The sequence below is a fragment of the Lissotriton helveticus genome, chromosome 3_1 (assembly GCF_964261635.1).
Source record: "Lissotriton helveticus chromosome 3_1, aLisHel1.1, whole genome shotgun sequence".
NCBI lineage: Eukaryota > Metazoa > Chordata > Amphibia > Caudata > Salamandridae > Lissotriton > Lissotriton helveticus.
Genome location: NC_136061.1, coordinates 1,562,731,450 through 1,562,742,014, shown reverse-complemented (window position 1 = coordinate 1,562,742,014; position 10,565 = coordinate 1,562,731,450).

Genomic DNA, 10,565 nt, shown 5'->3' with positions numbered 1-10,565 from the left:
TTTAATTTGTGATTTTGAAATTATATGATTTTACAGTATTAAATGTATATGAAATGTATTTGTTCATTATTTAATTTGTGATTTTGAAATTATATGATTTTACAGTATTAATGAGTGACTCTGAGGCAGATACCGTAATACGGAATTGTTAGACAGTTTGTGCAATATTGTACCAGAGCACCCAAGTATATATGGAATGCATTTTTGAACATGGTTTTATTAAATATAAAAAAAATCTATGAAAATAAATTTTAAGAGAACAAAAAACTTATTCTAGTGTGAAGCAATAATATTGTTCCAGTGTCACAGCGGTACATCAAAGGTTAATGATTTGTATGTGTAGGCCTCATGGTCACCAACCGAAAGAATAATTACACAGAAAGGAATTTCTTGTTGATAATCATTAAAATATATGCACCTGTATTAACACTTAAGAGAAATAAATGAGTTAATCCTCTCATGTACATTTGTTTACAATTAAGAAAATTTAAATTTAGCAAAAAAGGAGTAAAGGTGGGTGGGGTGATAGAGGAGTGTCTTTTGGAGGTAGAGGGAGCTGGAGTGGGTGATGTTCTAGTAACTGTGTGTTTGGCAGTTGCATGTGAGTCTGGTGTTTGTTGTGTAGGTTTGATGTTTTTGTGGCTAGCGTGTGATAATCTGGTGAGTGTGTGAGTTTGCTTTTGGTGGTGCTGTTTTGTGTGTAGATGTGCTTTTTTGTAAGTATGTTGGTTTGATGAGTGTGTTGTTGTGATGGTTGGAATGATTGAGGGTGGTGTGCTTGAGGTGCTTGTGGGTGTAGTTTCAATAGTGTGTACGTAGTTTGTGTGTTTGTTAGTCTGTTTGTGTTTATTTGTGTGTGTAATTGTGCTGCTTGTGTCTTTTGGAGTGGGTGCCTGCAAAGATGTGAGCATATTTGGGATTGAAGTGGGGTTTTGGAATTGGATTGAGGAAAGGTCCTGAGTTGGGGCAGAAGGGTTGAAAGGCTGAGATGAGTGAAGAGGCTTGCTATGCTATCTGTTAGAAAAAAGGGCAAAACACATTTGCAACAGCTAATTTTAAGCACTAACTACATGCATGTTTAGTGACATATTAAAAAAAACATCACTTGCCAGTCTCCCCTCCTCCAGGAGTTCCTGTCAGGTCTTCAGGATGTAGGAACTGCAAGACCTTCTGCTCTCAGGGATATAATGGTAAGGGGGGCTGGGAGAACCACCACCAGTCTTCTGGTCCTACAGGTGACAACAATTATCATAAACACATCAGGTGTGTGATGTTAGAATCCATCCAAAAGCCACTGGACTGGTACAATGTTGAAAGTGCCCCACAATGGACTCACTCGTCACGATTACGCCACTAGGACAATACCAGCAGAACAGTGAAAGCTAAATAGGTTTGGCACAAACCCGCCGCCCTGACAGTGATGGAGAACAGTTAGCTAGCATAGTAGTCTGCTGTATCGAAGGAGGTGAGCCGTTTACGTGGCAGAAAAAAGCCTGTTAGCGCGGATAAGCCACGCCACATCTATAGATGGCAGGGGGACTCGTCAGCTTGACAGAGTACTTGAAACTGCCACCACGGAGGAGTGACGTGAGTCCCGCCAAGATCTTTATCAGGCCCTAAGTATAATTTGCTTGGTGCTGGGGTCTTCATTTTCCCCCTGTTAGACAATACCTCCCTTCCCCTTTGAGCAACAGTTTAAGTCCCCCATAGCCCACCCTCCTCAAACTTAGTCATATTTTTGAGTAAATCCACTACCCTTGTAAATCAACGTTTCTTTAATCCTGCCCAGTTCCATTCACTACACACATTCTTGTAGGATCGGACAGGTTGTGCTACCCAAATTCAGAGCAAGCTCTCTTTTTGCAACCATATATCCTACATTAATCAGCAGTTTATTATAGGTTGTTTCAGCAGAGTCTGCCCAGAAGCCAAGCAGTGCCACCAGTGCTTTCAGTTCTATGGGCACTCCTGTGACTTCCTCTAAAGTATGAGTCACTCCCTCCCAGAAGGGTCCTATGCTCGGACAATCCTGCAAAGTATGGATTAACGAGCCCTGTTGGCCACATTGTCTGAGGCATAGATTGTCTTGGGCTCTGCCTATTCTGTGTAGGAGGAGATGGGTGTAATATTTTCTGTGCATTATTTTTTTTTGTATTAGACGGAAGCTTGCTTTAATAACTACCTCACTCTGTAATTGGAGTGCATCCCCCCTAGTTGTCATCCTCCAGCTCCCCTACATCCCTATGCTATTTTGTTCTCAACTGTGTCTATTCTTTCTGTATATTCCTCAGTAGCTCGGCATAGGTAAGGGAGATGGCCTTTTTAGCCATATGCTTGTCCAATAGCCAACTCCCCTCCCCTGGGGATCTTGGCCTGCAGGGCATATCTTAATTAAAAATATGTAATCCTTTTCACTTTAGTCATATAGTATTCGGCTGTAGGTGTGTAAATAGTACTATTCCATTCACATCCCATACATCGTCTAGTGTGGTGAGTCCAATCAGATCCCATTGCTTAAAGCCCGGGGGCCTCATTCATGAAAAATCACGCATCGCTGCGTGAAAGCAGCGATGCGTCACTTCTCAGTGCTGTAAGCGCAAAAGCGACGCATTGCTGGAGTGTGTCCCAAAAGTGATGCAACTCCAGCAAAGCGTCCTTTCACATGGGGCAAGCCCCATGTGAAAGGGCCTGCGTCAGTCTTACGCCTGCTGTGAGGCAGGCGCAAGATTTTGATGCAATTACGTCCTAGAAGTGACGCAGTGAAATCTCATAGATTTCACTGCGTCACTTCTATGAGGCTTGTTGCGGGGGAACGCCCGCCCTGCATACATTATACCTGAAGCAGGTATAATGTAGTGCAGGGGTTTACAAAGTGACGCATCTGCTTAGATGCGTCACTTTGTAAATAGTGCGCAACAGGAGGCATGTTTTACGCCGCCGATGAGTCACAAAAAGTGACGCATTAGAAGCGCAAAACTGACACATGGCTTCATAAATGAGGCCCTGGGAGATTTGACACTGGGTGTAGTCTCATACCCACCCACCGGGTAGTTCTAGGCGTAAAACTCTTTCCCCATCCTATTTCTGTGGTCAATTTGGGCCATGTGACACCACTATAACTGTAGCTGGTGGGGCATCCAGCGGCATCCTTTCTGCGCAGAGTACATGGAGGTAGCCTTTTTGTCCCAACTTCTCCCGGTACATTCTAAATGCTGGATCCTCTGATGCAGCATATGCATGCCCACTCATTCACTTTGTATTCCTGTGATATCTCATAGTACCTATGGATGTTCAGTAGTGCAATCCCTCCTTTATACCCAGATCTGTGCAGTGTATCAATCAATCAATCAGGGGTTTGTTAAAGCGGGACTACTCACCCGTAAGGGTCTCAAGGCGCTAGGGGTGGGGGGGTGCAGGTTCCATTCCATCAAGGAGGGGGTCTGTCGAAGAGCCAGGTTTTGAGGTTTCTTGCGAAGATGGGGAGCGATGTTGTCTGTCTGAGGTGGAGCGGAAGGGCGTTCCATGCTTTGGCAGCGAGGAAGGAGAAGGAGCGGCCTCCCGATCTGGTCTTTCTGGTGCAGGGGACCACGGCGTAGGAGAGCTGGGCTGATCGTAGGGTCCTTTGGGGTGCGTGGAATTTGAGTCGGCTGTTCAGGTATGCTGGTCCGGTGCCGTGGAGGGCCTTGTGTGCGTGGGTGAGCATCTTAAAGGTGATTCTCGCCTCGACGGGGAGCCAGTGGAGTGTGCGCAGGTGCTGGGAGATGTGGCAGTGTTTTGGCAGGTTGAGGACCAGTCTTGCGGCGGCGTTCTGGATGTTCTGTAGCTTGCGGATGAGGTTTTTGTTTATTCCGGCGTAGAGTGCGTTGCCGTAGTCGAGTCTGCTGGTGACCAGGACGTGAGTGACTGTCTTTCGGTGTTCGACGGGGATCCATTTGAAGATCTTACAAAGGAGGCGGAGGGTGTGGAAGCAGGAAGATGAGACAGAGTTGATCTGGCGGTCCATTTTGAGCTCGGAGTCCAGGATGATTCGCAATCGGTGCAGGGCCATCCAACAGGAGATGTGATCGCTGGATTCTGTTCTGAGCCAGGAAGAGAGCATATGGGATATTATATGGGCTATTTTGCTGTATGTAAGTGGATCACTGACATAATATCGAGGGACATAATATCGACTATCAAGAATATCGTTGCCAAAATATCTACAAACAGAATATCGAGTTTGTATCTACAAACAGGTAAGTACAAAAATATCGAATTAAAAATATCGTTTACTAAAATATAGTTTATAAAAATATCGAATTTATTAAAAACAATGTTAAATTAAATTAATATTAAAAATTAATTACTAAAATATACTTAAAAATACTTAAATTAAGGTATAATAATTAAATAATTAATGAAAGTTATAAAAACAAATTTTTACATCATATTTGTTAAAACATATATATATATATAGTAACATAATATAATTAAATATTATCTAATATTATTACCGTACAATAGCGTAAGTGTAAAAATTACTATTCCCACTCCAGAGAGTGCAACAGTAGGGAAAGCGTTGGATAGCGTAGGGATAAAACGTACTATTCCCACTCCAAAGAGTACAACAGTAGGGAAAGCGTTGGATAGCGTAGGGGTAAAAATTACTATTCCCACTCCAGTGGGTGCAACAGTAGGGAAAGCGTTGTATAGCGTAGGGGTAATAATTACAATTCCCACTCCAGTGGGTGCAACAATAGGGAAAGCGTTGGATAGCGTAGGGGTAAAAATTACTATTCCCACTCCAAAGAGTGCAACAGCAGGGAAAGCGTTGGATGGCGTAGGGGTAAAAATTACTATTCCCACTTCAAATAGTGCAACAGTAGGGAAAGCGTTGGATAGCGTAGGGGTTAAAATTACTATTCCCACTCCAAAGAGTGCAACAGTAGGGAAAGCGTTGGATAGTGTAGGGGTAAAAATTACTATTCCCACTCCAGTGGGTGCAACAGTAGGGAAAGCGTTGGATAGCGTAGGGGTAAAAATTACTATTCCCACTCCAGAGAGTGCAACAGTAGGGAAAGCGTTGGATAGCGTAGGGGTAAAAATTACTATTCCCACTCCAAATAGTGCAACAGTAGGGAAAGCGTTGGATAGCATAGGGGTTAAAATTACTATTCCCACTCCAAAGAGTGCAACAGTAGGGAAAGCGTTGGATAGCGTATGGGTAAAATTTACTATTCCCACTCCAGTGGGAGCAACAGTAGGGAAAGCGTTGGGTAGCGTAGGTGTAAAAATTACTATTCCAACTCCAATGAGTGCAACAGTAGGGAAAGCGTTGGATAGCGTAGGGGTAAAAATTATTATTCCTACTCCAGTGAGTGCAACAGTAGGGAAAGCGTTGGATAGCTATGGGGTAAAAATTACTATTCCCACTCCAGTGAGTGCAACAGTAGGGAAAGCGTTGGATAGCGTAGGGGTAAAAATTACTATTCCCACTCCAAAGAGTGCAACAGTAGGGAAAGCGTTGGATAGCGTAGGGGTGAAAATTACTATTCCCACTCCAAAGAGTGCAACAGTAAGGAAAGCATTGGATAGCATAGGGGTTAAAATTACTATTCCCACTCCCGACAGTGCAACAGTAGGGAAAGTAAATACTTCATATATTATTTAAAAAAATATAAATTAATATCTATACAAAATTAATTAAAAGTTATTACCAATTTAATATAATATAATAATTAACCTATTAAAATTACCAATTAACATTAATTATCACAATTAGTTACCTATTAATACAAATTAATTACAAATTAACAAATAATTATTTAGCAATTAAAAATTAATTAACAATTATTTCAAATTAAATACAATTAAATAAATTTAATTATTTAATTAATTATAAATAAATTACTTCCCACCCGATTCCCCTATAAACCCACAACCCGCTACAGAAAATAAATGAGTAAAATTAACATAATTAGCAATTATTCAATTAAATTAAATTAATTGGCAATTAAAATTTAATTAATTACCAAATATAAATTAAACAATTAATTAAAAATTAATATCAATAAATAAATGTACATATTTAATTAATTATAATTAAATTACTTCCCACCCTATTCCCTATAAACCCACAACCCGCTACAGAATTAAATTACGCAAAAATTAAATTTTATTAATTACACATAAAAACTTAATTAACAATTAATTCTAAATAAATATCAATAATAATTTTAGATATTTAATTAATTATAATTAAATTACTTCCCACCCAATTCCCCTATAAACCCACAACCCGCTACAGATATTAAATTAGTAAAATTAACATAATTAGCAATTAATCAATTAATTAAAATTAATTGGAAATTAAAATTTAATTAATTACCAAATATAAATTAAACAATTAATTAAAAATTAATATCAATAAATAAATGTACATATTTAATTAATTATAATTAAATTACTTCCCACCCTATTCCCTATAAACCCACAACCCGCTACAGAATTAAATTACGCAAAAATTAAAGAACACAAAATTCAATATTTTACAATTAATTATAACATAAATACACACTTTTCACACATATAATAACATAAAAACACTACAAAAAATTCGATATTATTAAAAATTCGATAATTTTAATAACCTATAATTTATACTTCTATATTTTAACTTTCTATATTTTTAACATTCGATATTACATTACTTACCTTAAAAACAATATTTTTGCTGTCTATATTCTGTCCATTCGATATTTTGTCCAATCTATATTTAAAACTCGATATTATGTCCAATCGATATTTTGGATTCAATATTTTGACTGTTTACCTATGTAAGTACATCTGGGTAGTGGTATCATTTTCTTTAGCACTGCCCTACCCAGAAGTGAAAGTGGTAGGGCTCTCAAGTGTTTTACCTCCCTCTCAAGTCTCCGTAGGAGTCGGATTATGCTGTCCATGTCATGTGTTTGTGCGTCATTGGTTTCCAAAGGGCCTAGATATGTGAAGTGCTAGGTTTCCACCTACAGAGGCAGTGGCAATCGGTCTCGGCCCGACCAGCCACCCACCTGTAGGGTCAGAGATTTCTCCCATTTATCCCCCGACATTCTCCATAGATAGCAAGAACCTACCCAAGATGTTCCAGATATGCAGCTATATTTCATGGGCATATAGCAATATTCGATCTTCCCATGAGTCTTACCAATACAATCCCATATCTGGGAATCAACCCATAAAGGCCAGGGCTTCTACAGCAATGGTGAATTACATCAGTGATAGGAGCACCCCTTTCTTGTGCTTTCTGGATTGGCCAGTCCCGGGTCAGGATTCCATTCACCTCGAGGCATGATCTAGGGTTCGCAAAAAGGAATCATATCCATTTCAGAAATTTGGGTCTGAATCCAATTTTCTCCTTAATGGCCAATAAATATAGCAACTCTTTTGAATCAAATGCCTTATGCACGTCCAGGGACATGATTGCCAGGAAGATCCTTGATTTGCCCGCTGTTGCAATATTATTGTGTAGGCGTCGAAGATTGAGTTTAGTCGGCCTCTGGGCAATAAACCTGTTCTGGTCTGGGTGTGTCAGAGCTGAGATCACACCCTCTAGTCTGTTCGCTAATGCCTTAGCTCAGACGTTTGTGTCCGCATTAGGAAGGAGTATCGCTCTATATGAATTCCATTTAACTGGAGGTTTGCCGACTTTGGGAATGAGTACAATGGTCCCTGTGCGCAGGTTTATTGCGAGCTCCCCTTTAGATATGCCGCTGAATATATACTATACAATGGGCCTTTAATCTTTCCTGCAAATGTCTTTAAAAAAATCCTGGTAGCCCATTTGGGCCCTGGGTCTTTCCTTAATGTAGCTGCACACGTACAAGTGTTAATCATCTAGCGTTTGTTTGTTCATCAGTAACAGGGCACCTGTCATTTACAAGTTATGTACAAGGGCAGTCTCCCAAAACGTGCTTAAGGTCCTGCTCTATGATGGTCATCTGGGGGGGACATAAAAAGTCTGCATATTACCAGCCAATGCTTCTGCTAGTTCCTCACTACCCACAACAGCAGAGCGATTCGATGCTAAAATACTTCCGATATGACTGCTATCCTTGTGACCACTACTTAGCCATGCCAACAACTTCCCGGCTTTATCACCCATTTCATATACACGTTCTGCTCAGCAATATGTACCCATTTGAACTTCCTTTGTTACTAGAAGTGGAACTCTTCAGTTTTAGTGAGGGTGCTCATTTGCTTTGCAGCTGAGGGTGTTGAGTGGTACTCTGCCTCCATTACAATAAACTCTTGTACTAGATCTAGGAAGTGTTTCGACTTTTCCCTCTTTACTCCTTTTTCTTCTGCTATAATCACTGTCCGGATCATGGCCTTATATGCTTCTCATCTAGTCACTGCCTAAGTCTCTGTCTCGGAGTTCTCTGTAATATGATGCTTTGTGGCCTTGGCGGGGCGTTCCACCACTTTCTCATTTGTCAGGTGTCAAGACGCCAATCTCCAATCTGTTTTGTCTCTCAGCTTTTTTTTATGTCAGCGTCGCACTTAATGGTGATTGATCTAAGATCCCCTTCGCTTTGAAATCAGTTTCAATAAATCTTTTGAGTGTCACCAGTGGTGTGAGGAAGTACTCTATCCAGGATTAAGTAGTATGTGCCCCAGAGTAGTAAGAGTCCCCTATTCCTGTCCCATGTATAGACTTCCAAATATCCCAACCCCATTGCCTGCAAAAGGCACCCAGTTTTCTAATCTGCAGGTCTCTAGCCCTGAGTGGGGGACATCCCATCTATGTGGGGATATATCATCATGTTAAACTCTCCCCCTATTATTGTCGTCTCCTGGAGTAGGTCCCACAGTAGCCGTCCCAGATGTTGCAGGGTGTCAGTCTGAAGTCCAGGTGGAATAAATATTAACCAACACCAGGAGTTCACCCTCTAAGGCACAATCATAACCACAATGTAGTGTCCCGGTCATCTGATAGGACCTGTGTGTTTTTGTTCAGTAGGATCATCACTCCACTGGAACCCCAGGTGTAATCCAAGTGACTGACTACCACATATATCCCTCATGGCAATGCTCCTCTGCCTTAGCGGAGGAGCCGCCACTGAACTAAGAGATATTTAGGAGGATGCTCCTGAAAACGAGAAGAGAAAGTGGGAGAAATTAGGCTAAAAAATTAATTATCAGAATTTATATGCGAATTCAGAGCAGAGATATGTACTGCCAGACTCAATGTTGCAGCTAATGTGTAAATAATTGCATAATCAAACACATGCAGGAAGAAATAGTTTGGTTATGGTGTTTAAAAAATATTTTAAAAGTATAAGATTTTGACATGTTGCTGAAGATGTGTGCAGTCATTGTTTGGTGAGTCATTTAAATAATTAGGGCAAGAAAACTTTTAAAGTCATGAATCACATTGGCACATTTGAAGGCCCATGTATGAGATTGCAGGCAGACTTTATTGAGATGCCACATTGTAATTGCTTGAAATATATCATAGTAATTATGTGCCTGTTCTCTATATAGGTAGAAGTGTTTCCCACAAGAAGAGCAGAGAGCCTTACAGTTGCCAAATTGTTGTTGAGGGAGTTGATTCCTAGATTTGGCCTCCCCAAGAATGAAGTGTTACAGAAAATCTATCAGCTTTTGAGATCAAGCAGAAATTTAATTATAGTTATCAACCACAACCCTCAGCCACAGTGGAGCATACAAATCGGTTGTGTGATGGAACAGCGCATGTCTCAACACCACATGCCTGAACCATGCGGTATGAACCACAACTGTGTCTTTACCACGCATGCCTTTACCACACATGCCTTTACCATGCATTCCTTTACCCGCAAATGTGTGGTAAAGGCATGATAGATAAAGAGACATGTGTGATAAAGATCACACTGCTGACCCTCTGCCCTAAGCCCTACAATGCAGTCCTCCTGCGGTCCATTCTGTCTGCCCCAGCCCTATAAACTTCCCCTACTTCCTATCCTGAACCTTAATACTCCACAGAGCCCCTACAAATTAGACTGACTACAGCCCAGGACTTTAAAACTGCCGCTTTCCTGTCCCCTGCCCTGAGCAAAAAAATTCAGCCCCCTAAAAACTACTCTGACCCCAGCCCCCATCCCTGAGCCCTAAAACCAGCCACCACCCCATAAAATCTACCTCTGCCTACCCCCTGCCCTAGCCCAACTGCCCCCTTAGCCCGTAAACTGCTGCTTTCCTGTCACCTGCCCTGAGCCCTAAAACTCCTGACCCCCCAGCCCTGAAAACTACCTCAACCCCAGCCCACAACACTACCCCAACTCAAATAAATTCCCCCACCCTGTCCTCTGCCCAGAGCCCTAATACTCCAGTCCCCCAGCCCCCAAAACTACCCCCAACCCAAATAAACTACTCCCCACCAGCATACCCTACCTGAGCCCTAAGCCTCCTGACCCCCTCCAAGCCCTGAAAACTACCCCAACACCTAAAAACTGCCCCTACCCCACCAAACTCCACTTACCTCACCGCCTCACCCTGATCTTTCCTCTTCCTGCTCTCCCGCTGATCTGCAGCCAATACCTAGGCCA